Source organism: Pollicipes pollicipes, unplaced genomic scaffold, assembly GCF_011947565.3.
Source record: "Pollicipes pollicipes isolate AB1234 unplaced genomic scaffold, Ppol_2.1 Scaffold_2555;HRSCAF=2994_pilon_pilon_pilon, whole genome shotgun sequence".
Taxonomy (NCBI): Eukaryota; Metazoa; Arthropoda; class Thecostraca; order Pollicipedomorpha; family Pollicipedidae; genus Pollicipes; species Pollicipes pollicipes.
The window spans coordinates 17,689,679-17,700,713 of NW_023596136.1; positions in this window are offsets into that span (position 1 = coordinate 17,689,679).

An 11,035-nucleotide genomic window follows, 5' to 3' on the forward strand; every position below is an offset into this window, starting at 1 on the left:
GCAACAACCACTGGGCAGGGAGTGGTGGTTGTATGGTGGTAAACAAACTCGGCTCAGGGCCTGTCGGTCCTGCGTTCGAGCTCCTGCCACGCCACTACCGCATCCCACATGGCCCCGAACAAAGGCATCCCGTCTCGAAGCGCCCCTAGCGGTCGGTGGGACGCACAGCGCCAATCATTATCATTACCACTGGGGAGGCTGGCGTCCGCTCTCCCTTGAAGCTAGCTTCTTGGCACTTTTGGCTGCGCCCGGATTATTCCTACATATAAGCTAGCATCCGGGCAGACCAGAGACGCCAATATTATAGCCCATTTGGCTCTCTTTCTCACTCTTATCTCCCTATCCCTCTCCTTCTCTCTCTCTCTCTCTTCGATCTCTCTCGCTCTTCTCTCTCTCTCTCTTATCTCTCTCTCTCTCTCTCTCTCTCTCTCTCTCTCTCTCTCTATCTCTAGCTCCTCTCTCTCTCTCTCTTCTTCTCTCTCCTCTCTCTCTCTCTCTCTCTCTCTCTCTCTCTCTCTCTCTCTCTCTCTCTCTCACTATATCCCTCTCTCTCCCTCTTTCTCGACCTTTTCTCTCTTTCTCTCCCTCTTTCGCTTTCTCTCTCTCCCCTGTTCATCCACCTTTTACGGTTACCAGCTATCTCCATTTCCCTATATCTTCCCTCCTCTCATGCTCTCAATCCCTCCGTACAATTTCGTATCCTCTGCTTATCTTCGTTCAAGTCCCTCCTCCTCCACGACCATCTGCTTTGCATTCCTTTCTTCCCTCTTTCTCCGTCACATCCTCTCTGTGTCGTCCGGTCCGACACGCAGCTCCTCAGCCCCCGAGCAGCTCCAGACGCGCCGCACCGCTGCCCGCTGTCCCTCGACTTCTCTGCACCCTCTCTCTCCCTCTCTCGCCCTCTCTCTCTGAACGACGACGCTATCGCCGCTGAGCCGTCGTCAATGGGCCCTCGTGCCGCCAGATGGTCCGCCGGCCGCAAGATCAACAGGCGATGTGCGCTGAAGAGCAGCGTTTGTTTATTGGCCGCCGGCGGTGGAGTAGCGGTGCGCCGGGCGCCAGTGGCAGCGTCAGCGGCAGGTGACAGGCCGGGGGACGACAGCTGGGCGGAGAGGCCTGTGGTGTGCCGCCAGCGCCAGCACACGCCACGCCGGCCGTGTCGATCGGATGCCGTCTATCTAACGCCATGTCGTTGGTGTCTTTTGATGCGCCTTTAAAGAGAGGATGAAGATTGCTTGGAAATGGCATGACATGGGGTGTGGGTGACATGGGGTGACATGACATGACAATGGCTTTTGCCATTCATATTAACCAGTAACCATACCCTCGTAGGAGCGTAGATTCGTGTTATGAAGCCGCCCTCTTCCCGGTTCCGGCTCGACGAGCGGTGCAGCAGGAAGCGATGCCTCAGGGTCGTGACCTAAAGGTCGCGTGACCTCGCCGAGGCTGGGGGATACGGGCCGCTGGCTGGCAGAACGGTCTCGGCTAAGGACTGGTGTGGTTGGTGAAAATGATGCCGTAATATAAGTAATGTGAAAAATGCGGCCTGTGAAAAAAGAAACAGGTCTGTGACTGGAGACGGTTTACATGCACGTCACACCACACTTCTGCCTCGATGAAAACAGTCTTTTGCCAGCTGTCCGACCACGAGTTATTTTGGAGTGGCCGTTGCCGGCGTGTCGGTAACTGCGCATAACGATGCGAGTCAATCAGAGCATCGGCGAGTATTCGTCAACACCGCTGTCCCGTGTGGTGACCTCCGCCAGCACCCGGCGGCGCTCGCCGTGCCCGCTGCCGGCCACAGCAGGGCCGGCGCGGCAGCGGGCGTCCCCGCGTGCCAGTGGAGGCGAGCCAGCTCCTCCCCTTGTCCGCCGTGATTGAACCGTAGCGCCGTTAACGACGACCGATTACCGCAGACGCGGGCGACACACAGGCGCACTGCAGATGCCTCACGCCACCAGGCTCGTTGGCGGCTGGTGTCTGTTTGTTTGTGCGTCGCCAACCAGGCGCATATTTCGAGCGGCGCACGGCACACCAAAGGCGGCGTATCGCAGGAAGAGCGTGTTGACGCTGTGGTCTGGCATCGCCCTTGTCAGGTTACGCTAGCCCTGGCATCGTCCCTGTCAGGTCAGCCCTAGCATCGCCCCTGCCAGTTCAGCCCTAGCATCGCCCCTGTTAGGTCAGCCCTGGTATCGCCCCTGTTAGGTCAGCCCTGGTGCCACCCCTGTTAGGTCAGCTCCGGTCTGGCATCGCCCCTGTGAACGCTGGCATGTCTTCGGGCGAACCTGGGTGTCTGCTAGCCAATTAGCTCGTGGGTTATCCAAGCAGAATGCGCTTTCGGAATAATGAATGAGCCGATTCAGCTCCCGATTGGGCTACCCATTGCTTCAGCTTATATATGGCGGCACTGGCACATCTCTGGGCAGCATCAATAACTTTTTTTGGCTGATATGTCGCTTTAAAAAGCTCGTCATCAGTCAATGACATAATACGACGCTTCGCGTCGACCGGCACACCTAGTTGCTTCTTCCTTGTCATAGCATTAGGGACGCAGTCACGTGTCTTGGCGGTGGGGAGCTAGTGTTAGCTAGTCGACCTCGTCGCCCACTTTGCGTGAGTTTTTTTTAGCCCTTTGGTGATGCACAGAGCAATCGTGCTTCCCTCCCTGACTACAATTGTGTTTGTTCCTGCATTTTTAAGATGCCTCTTCGCTCATGCCTTAAAATCTGATTGAGCAGCTACACATCGTGCTATTTTCGTCCACGCTTTGTGTTCTGTGGCTGACAATATGGGAATCTTCGTCGATGTCTGTGCTTTGTTCCATGCTGATGAAATTTTGTAGTAAGATGTCGGCTAACAGCTGGAATGGAGGCTGGTTTAAGCGCAACTGAAGATTACTTCTTCACATTACAGAATCAGCAAGGATAAGCGCGTCTTGAGTGTGATTTTTAGTGTTATTGTAAACTTCCTAGAAATCTAGAGCGACCCAGTTACTTGCAATTCCGCACAACTAGCTGAACTTTTGTCCCGTGCATGGCCAGACAGCGACGATGCCCATGATCTGGGGAATGTGGCGCCAGATCTCGTGCCAGATATGTCCCGATGTAGGCAAAGCCACTGTCGAGCATTGATCTCAAACTCATGACTTACGCGAAACTCCTCAGTCACATGAACGATCGCTGGACCAAACTGACGATCTTTCGAGGGACGAGACGGAAATGTGACTGCAGTGTGGGTAGGTCGATCACCTATTCACCACCAAGACCTAGCTGTCTGGCAGTTGCGGGGAGTTCAGTATAGTTTCGTGACCATCGTCTGCGGCACAGCCCAGCCGATTTCCGCATTCACGCCATTTGTGCACTGAAGTGCTGGCAATTCCCTTGGCGCTCATCCACAAATTACACATCCAGAGGCCGAATCCCATGCAACCCCCAAATCCGTGCAACACAGCGCCAGCCTCCCGCAATTACTTGTTCCAATTCGCGCCGGAAGCGGAGCGTTTCCGGCCGCCGGGCTCGTGTGCGGCGTGGCGTATTCCACGCTTCCCTGGCCTGTACGGTTCACAGCGGCGTATTCCACGCTTCCGCGACCAGTCCAGTTCACATGCGCGGCCGCGGCACGGTTCCCGAAGTGGCACGGCCACGTGGTATGCCTCTAGAGCTGTTCTCACGGGTCGGTCCCGCTTCGGCTGCAATGGTTCAGGCCAGCCGCGTGCTTGTCATTCTCTTTTTACCAACACGGCGGTGATTATAATGAGTGGAGACAGCTGTAACCTGTTTGTGTCGATAATCAGGGGCTCAGAGTGCATGAAGGATTGCATGACCATTGGCCGACTGGTTCGAGTTTGAACACAAGCCACCGAATGCGGGATTTCTAGAAGCGTTACCCATCTACTTTGGTCAGCCATGGCACCTGACCAAAGATGGCCAAAGAAGGCTAGCTTGTCACAAAACATCATGTTGTGGTATTGTGCTGAACGGAGGAAACCACTCGCAGTCCTGCTTTCCCAAAAGACGGGACGTAAAATTATATTCTCGGTACTGGATTTATGGACTATGTGCTTAGTTTAGGGACCAATCAACAAACTCGCTTCAGAGTGCATGAACTCTGAGCTCAAGGTCGTGCATCTGTTTGAAGTCCACACTTTTTGACGTTAATTGATTCATGATATATTTTGACTCCTGGGCCAGCGATCTCTTGAGTTGGAAGTCTGTCTTGTTTTAAAGCACTGGTCGGTTTTCCATGACGCGAGGCAACCATACAGCTACCGCTTGATCAGATAAAATCAAACGGTGATATCTACGAGGCTCCGAGTAAGCCCCTTAGCTCTAGCAGGCCTCCCGCCATGATACGCAGTTGTCGTGACGATGATGAGAGGCTTACTCGGCGACACACCGCACCAATCGTCTGGCTCAGCAGAAGCGCACAGTGCACACCCGGGGTGCGGCTCACGCCTGCCCACGGCAGTCTGACCGATCGTCAAATTAGTGGCCGTATCCCCGCCCAATTTCCCGTCCATTCGTCCTCCATGCAGGCCTCGGACCCCGCAGCGTGATGAATGCAGGGGTGCAGATTTGCGGAGGGGGCCCACGGGACTCGACGTGTAGGGCAAGGGGGGGGGGGGCAGGGAGACATGAGCTCTTGTTCGACTGACTAATCGGTTTAGATCGCTGCTTGGATGGGCGCCACTCCCGTCACATTAATTGTTTGTTAGATTTGACACGTAAGCGGCTTACGTACTCCACAACAACTAGCTAGTGTCGGACCGTTGGCATTAATCTCAGGTTAGACTTCCGTTGTCCTTGAGATCGTTACCATTACAGAGCCATTAAAACGAGTATAACCGATTTAAAAACCGGAGGTCGCCGTAAAATTGAGATAGATTTGTATCCTGTCGACTGGTTTAGCAGTGACAAACGTGAGTGATGCCCCTACCTACGTGAGTTGGGAGCCCAAGCACATCGCTATAAATAGCTTCGTCCAATTTCTGTGAATTTGGTATAGTGTGGAACAACGGCATTAGAAAAATGTCACTGACCATGCTGGTAGAAACAACTTTAGTTTGAAACGTTTCCTGTATTAGCATCTCCCTGAACCAGCCACCTCCGTCAAAAGTCTTACGGACAACACGCACGTGCTCACCAACTCGCCTCTCATTTGACCGCTAGCAATCTGCAACATTGCGCCCAATTCGCCGCGAATGCGCCGATCAAAACACGCAACCAGGCCTCCCCAGCGATCGAAACAAATAGCCGCCGGATAATCGCCGGGTGCCCAGCTAGCATGCGCTGCCACCGAGTATCGATACCTCGCGCCGAGCGGGGGAGGGGGAGAGGGTTAACAACTGACTGACGAGATCGACCGCACTGAGGTCGGCCTGCTCATTAATGGAGCCGGGGCCCGCTTTAATGGGGATGGATGGGCCGGCGCTGTCGGGAGGCGGGGGAGCCAGCGCGAAAGCTGTCGACACCGGGCCGGTCCCAGTACCGGGAGATCGATGGTCGCCCGGCGCGCGCCCCTCCCGTTATTTCGGGCCCCCAAATCATCTCGCGCGGCCGATTTTCCGCCCGGCGTGAGGAGGCCAAATGAGGCTGAGGGCGCATCAGCCGTAGACGTGCGCAATCGGGGCCGGACTGGTGCGGCAGACGGGATTAATTTTAATTGGCTGCTGGCCAGCGGCTGTAATGGGCACGCAGCGCCGGGTCGCTGTTCGGGTGACCCCTGACCGGACGACCCGGCCACAGGGCCAGAGCAGACGCTGCATCGGCTGGATGATCATCGGCCCGCCGCATCGGCCCACTCTTTTGGAATGGAGATAACGACTGTCGTGGCAGCTCAACATCCTTGTTTGCTGAGGTCGCATGGCGGGACAGGCTAGTTTCTGAGGCAAGGGAACTCTCACGATCACAGGTATCTTATGCTGCCGCTGATTAATTAATGCATCGTGGCTTGTTTTCCGTTTAAGCGCGCCAGTTGTGACCGCAGCAAAATGACGCGACGTCGAAGACACTGCTAGCCCCACGCGTTTGGGTACAACCAAAGCTGCCTTCTATGCCAGGGAAAGACTTACCTGAACCGGGCCAGCAAGCAAAAGGCATTTCAAACAGTTCACCACTCAGATCGAATGTTTCTGCATTGCAACCAAACAAAGCATGTCTCAAAGTATTTCGTTCTTCCTCCCCCCTATCACTCCTACCACTCTTTCTCCGATTCACTCACTCTCCCCAAGTACGCACACAACTCCAAATTTTCTCTCTCCCATCCATTTATCTGCGAATGCAGGACGCCATATGGTGTTTGCTACCCAAGCATATAATTAAGCGCTGAGGTGACATAAGCTACGGATATTGAAACCCCACAGCTGGCAAAGATTGGGTCCAAAGTCTGCCAAATACCCAGACCTGTGTATTGCCTGAAAAACCTGAACGCCGCTGAGGGCGTTTCCTGTTGTATTTTGGCACATTTATTGACGATGAGTGGAAATGCTGCTCCTCCATTGTTTCGCCAAGGAAATTAAATGCAAATTGCATTAGGCCGAAGTTAACCGTGTCAGGGCAACTTGCTTGTTCACTTGCATTTAAATTCTGTTTACACGCCTCGCGCTCGAAGTTCTTGCCGTTTTTTTCAAGCGTCCCCGATTTCCTTCGATGTGCGAGCTGTGAAGGCGTAGAGTTGCCACTTCAAGGCCAGCAAGAGACCCGGACAGTCTGTTTTGCACAGCTCGTACACGACGATGCCGTTTGCGTGGGCGCCGGAGCGTGGCGAGCCGCCGCCTGCCGCCGGCGCGGTGAGTCACCGGTCACCCTCTCGTGGCTCCCCGGCTGAATCACTGATCGCCTCTGTCCCCGCTTGACATTGGCAGCTGCCCCGTCCACCCTTCAGCGCCGGCGGCCGACCGGGCGGCTTCAGCGGGGCAGGGCCATCCGTCATGGCGCGCCAGCCACCGGCCGCGCTGGGCCAGGGCGACGGCGGCGTCATGGCGCCCCGGCCACCGGCCGCGCGGGCCAGGGCGACGGCGGCGTCATGGCGCCCCGGCCACCGGCCGCGCTGGGCCGGCGACGGCGGCGTCATGGCGCGCCGCCACCGGCCGCGTGGGCCAGGGCGACGGCGGCGTCATGGCGCGCCAACCACCGGCCGCGCTGGGCCAGGGCGACGGCGGCGTCATGGGGCCCCGGCCACCGCCGCGCTGGGCCAGGACGACGGCGGCGTCATGGCGCCCCGGCCACCGGCCGCGCTGGGTCAGGGCGACGGCGGCGTCATGGCGCCCCGGCCACCGGCCGCGCTGGGTCAGGGCGACGGCGGCGTCATGGCGCCCCGGCCACCGGCCGCGCTGGGCCAGGGCGACGGCGGCGTCATGGGCCCCGGCCACCGTCCGCGCTGGGCCAGGGCGACGGCGGCGTCATGGCGCCCCGGCCACCGCCGCGCTGGGTCAGGGCGACGGCGGCGTCATGGCGCGCCAACCCGGCCGCGCTGGGCCAGGGGACGGCGGCGTCATGGGGCCCCGGCCACCGTCCGCGCTGGGCCAGACGACGGCGGCGTCATGGCGCCCGGGCCACCGGCCGCGCTGGGGTCAGGGCGACGGCGGCGTCATGGCGCCCCGGCCACCGGCCGCGCTGGGCCAGGGCGACGGCGGCGTCATGGGCGCCAGCCACCGGCCGCGCTGGGCCAGGGCGACGGCGGCGTCATGGCGCGCCAACCCCGGCCGCGCTGGGCCAGGGCGACGGCGGCGTCATGGGGCCCCGCCAACCGTCCGCGCTGGGCCAGGACGACGGCGGCGTCATGGGCCGGCCACCGGCCGCGCGTGGTCAGGGGACGGCGGCGTCATGAGCCCCGGCCACCGGCCGCGCTGGGTCAGGGCGACGGCGGCGTCATGGCGCCCCGGCCACCGGCCGCGCTGGGCCGCGGCGACGGCGGCGTCATGGGGCCCCGGCCACGTCCGCGCGGCCAGGGGACGGCGGCGTCATGGCGCCCCGGCCACCGGCCGCGCTGGTCAGGGCGACGGCGGCGTCATGGCGCGCCAACCACCGGCCGCGTGGGCCAGGGAGACGGCGGCGTCATGGGGCCCGGCCACCGTCCGCGCTGGGCCAGACGACGGCGGCGCGTCATGGCGCCCGGCCACCGGCCGCGCTGGGTCAGGGCGACGGCGGCGTCATGGCGCCCCGGCCACCGGCCGCGCTGGGCCAGGGCGACGGCGGCGTCATGGCGCCCCAGCCACCGGCCCGGCCGATGCTGGTGCACAGACCGAGAGGTCGATAGTAGTGACACGCGTGCCAGATGGCGGCAAATTTGGGTGTCCATGTCCCGGACATCTGATGCGAGAACCTAGTAAACAGGTCGCTTGTGGTGTGGACCATGAAATGCTCACGACGTGCTTTACATAGAGTGGAAAGAGGTATGTTAAACAGCTGATGATCGGATGTGCAACCTACAATGGACACGGCGCGATGACCGCTGATCTGCTGACCATTTGTGGGGTGTTGGCGAAGGATCTGTAAACCAGTTGCATCAAGCACGATGATCTCTGAGACCTCACGATGTGTCTGGTGTGCACCAGCCAGCTGGGACAATGTCGTTAAGAAATTAATAAGGCACGAAAAAGCACGTCTAATGTTTGACAGCAAACATTTTCATAAATTCGTCATGACCCAGCTTTAAGTATTAGTTTAATCTCATAATTCTGTATCGCGTTGAAGTCAACATCGACCACATCCAAAACACTGTCCTACAGCTCATGTTCTGTACTCGATGCAATGGGCCCCGTGTGTATGTTGGTATGCTAGGAATATGTTAATTTCAACTAGCAGTTGATTTTGTCTGGACATTTGAAACGAACTGTGTAGTTCATGTACTTGTGTAGTTCACAAGTACATAACTACATAACATAAGTCACAAGTACATAACAAGTTCATAAACTCATGTGTTGTTCAACGCATCAGATATTTAACCTGCATACTAAGGCGTGATAGTCCAAAATCACCACGTCCAGAGCGCCGCGCGTCTCGCAGGACGAACCGTCGCCCCTTCACCACCGATTTGCCATCCCAGCGACTAAATACGAGTGGTGTACATGCATGCTCCCTCCCGGCAAGACCCGTCTCGAAAACAATAGCGTCACGTGCAGAGTGCCAGGGTGGTGGCGGTCCGCTTGTGGCGGGTGGTGGCGGTCCACTTGTGGCGGGTGGTGGCGGTCTTCTTGTGGCGGGTGGTGGCGGTCCGCTTGTGGCGGGTGGTGGCGGTCCGCTTGTGGCGGGTGGTGGCGGTCCACTTGTGGCGGGTGGTGGCGGTCTTCTTGTGGCGGGTGGTGGCGGTCCGCTTGTGGCGGGTGGTGGCGGTCCGCTGTGGCGGGTGGTGGCGGTCCGCTTGTGGCGGGTGGTGGCGGTCCGCTTGTGGCGGGTGGTGGCGGTCCACTTGTGGCGGGTGGTGGCGGTCCGCTTGCGGCGGGTGGTGGCGGTCCGCCGCAGAGTGCCAGGGTGGTGGCGGTCCGCTTGTGGCGGGTGGTGGCGGTCCACTTGTGGCGGGTGGTGGCAGTCCGCTTGTGGCGGGTGGTGGCGGTCCGCTTGTGGCGGGTGGTGGCGGTCCGCTTGTGGCGGGTGGTGGCGGTCCGCTTGTGGCGGGTGGTAGCGGTCCGCTTGTGGCGGGTGGTGGCGGTCCGCTTCCCCTGGGTCCATCCGTCACACTGATGTGCCGCGGCACACGCTAAATTTCCGTTAATAACAGCCTGCTAAACGCAGACACAAAGACAGGATACCTGCCATGGAAAATAGCTGTGTTTGCCGCAGCTTATAGAGCCAAGTGGGCGGCACAGGAATATATTTTCATCGGCGTTACGGAAACAGCAGCAAGGCGGACCACTTATGCAAAGTATTTGGGTCGCGTCCCACCGTGGAAAGCTAAATACTTATCCCAGACGGCGCGTCTTAACTCGCTGGTCAACTAAAAAGGAATGGCTTTTGACCCACCAAAAATCAACGTAGCCAGACGGCAATGGTGCTGGGCCGCGAGACGTGTGGATGTTTGAGGCCCCAGATCAGCGAACTGTGCTGAGGCGAGGCCACCATGGACAGATGAATCACCATGAACAGATGAATGCCATCCTGTGACGCATCGTACATAGGCCTTACACTAAAAACAGAAGGTAGCTATATGTTAAGGTGACAGATATTTAAGTGCACAGCCTTTCCACAAGGCGAAGCACACCAGCTTTACGTAATTTCATTCGTCAGTCGCATTTCCTCTGATAGATCGATAACATATTTCGCGTTTGCATTTACGACTGTGAAGGCTCTCAGAGTACGAATGGGCTTTATTATTGCTTGCTATTATTAATGGCTCGTGGGTAACAACAAATGCAACCTCTATCAACACTGATGAAAACCATGCACAGAGCTGGTCTGCCAGTGACTTGCATTGGCCAAGTCAAGGCCAAGCCTGGTATCTTTGACAGCCACGGTCCCTTCAAGTCATGTGCAAAAGGCTAATGCCACACTGCGAGGAAAGACGTGAGCTCTATACGTTGGCATGACAGACGACCGTATCGCACGAAACATTGAAACACCATACGGATACGCTCCCCGTCATCACCAGCATTGTCATGCGCAGTTTTGCGATCACAATCCGCTGCAAGCCGTCTCGCCTTCCACCGGAGAGTCTAAATATCCAACCACTTCACATACGCACGCGCTACCGCTCCAGGCACCAGCCAGTGCTGCCTCTTGCCTACCCTGTCGTCTTGCTTCTGCGTCGTCGGCACCCCCGCAGCAGCCCCAGAGCAGCTCGGAGCACCACCGGCCGGGTTCGGTGGCATCGATTCCAAATTCTAATTCGGCTGGGCGACGAGGGGAGAACGAGCGGCGCGAGCGCTGGAGCCGCCCGGCACGGATTGCCCCGCTGAAATATGTCCCTTTGTCTCGCTTCGGTCTGGCCAGACTCCCTGCAGCCACGCAGCGGATCAGAGTAATTGCAGACCGCCTTTGGAGCAGCTGAGGCGGTCGAAGGGGAGAACGCCTTGAGCCGTTCGATGCCGTCCATCTTCGTT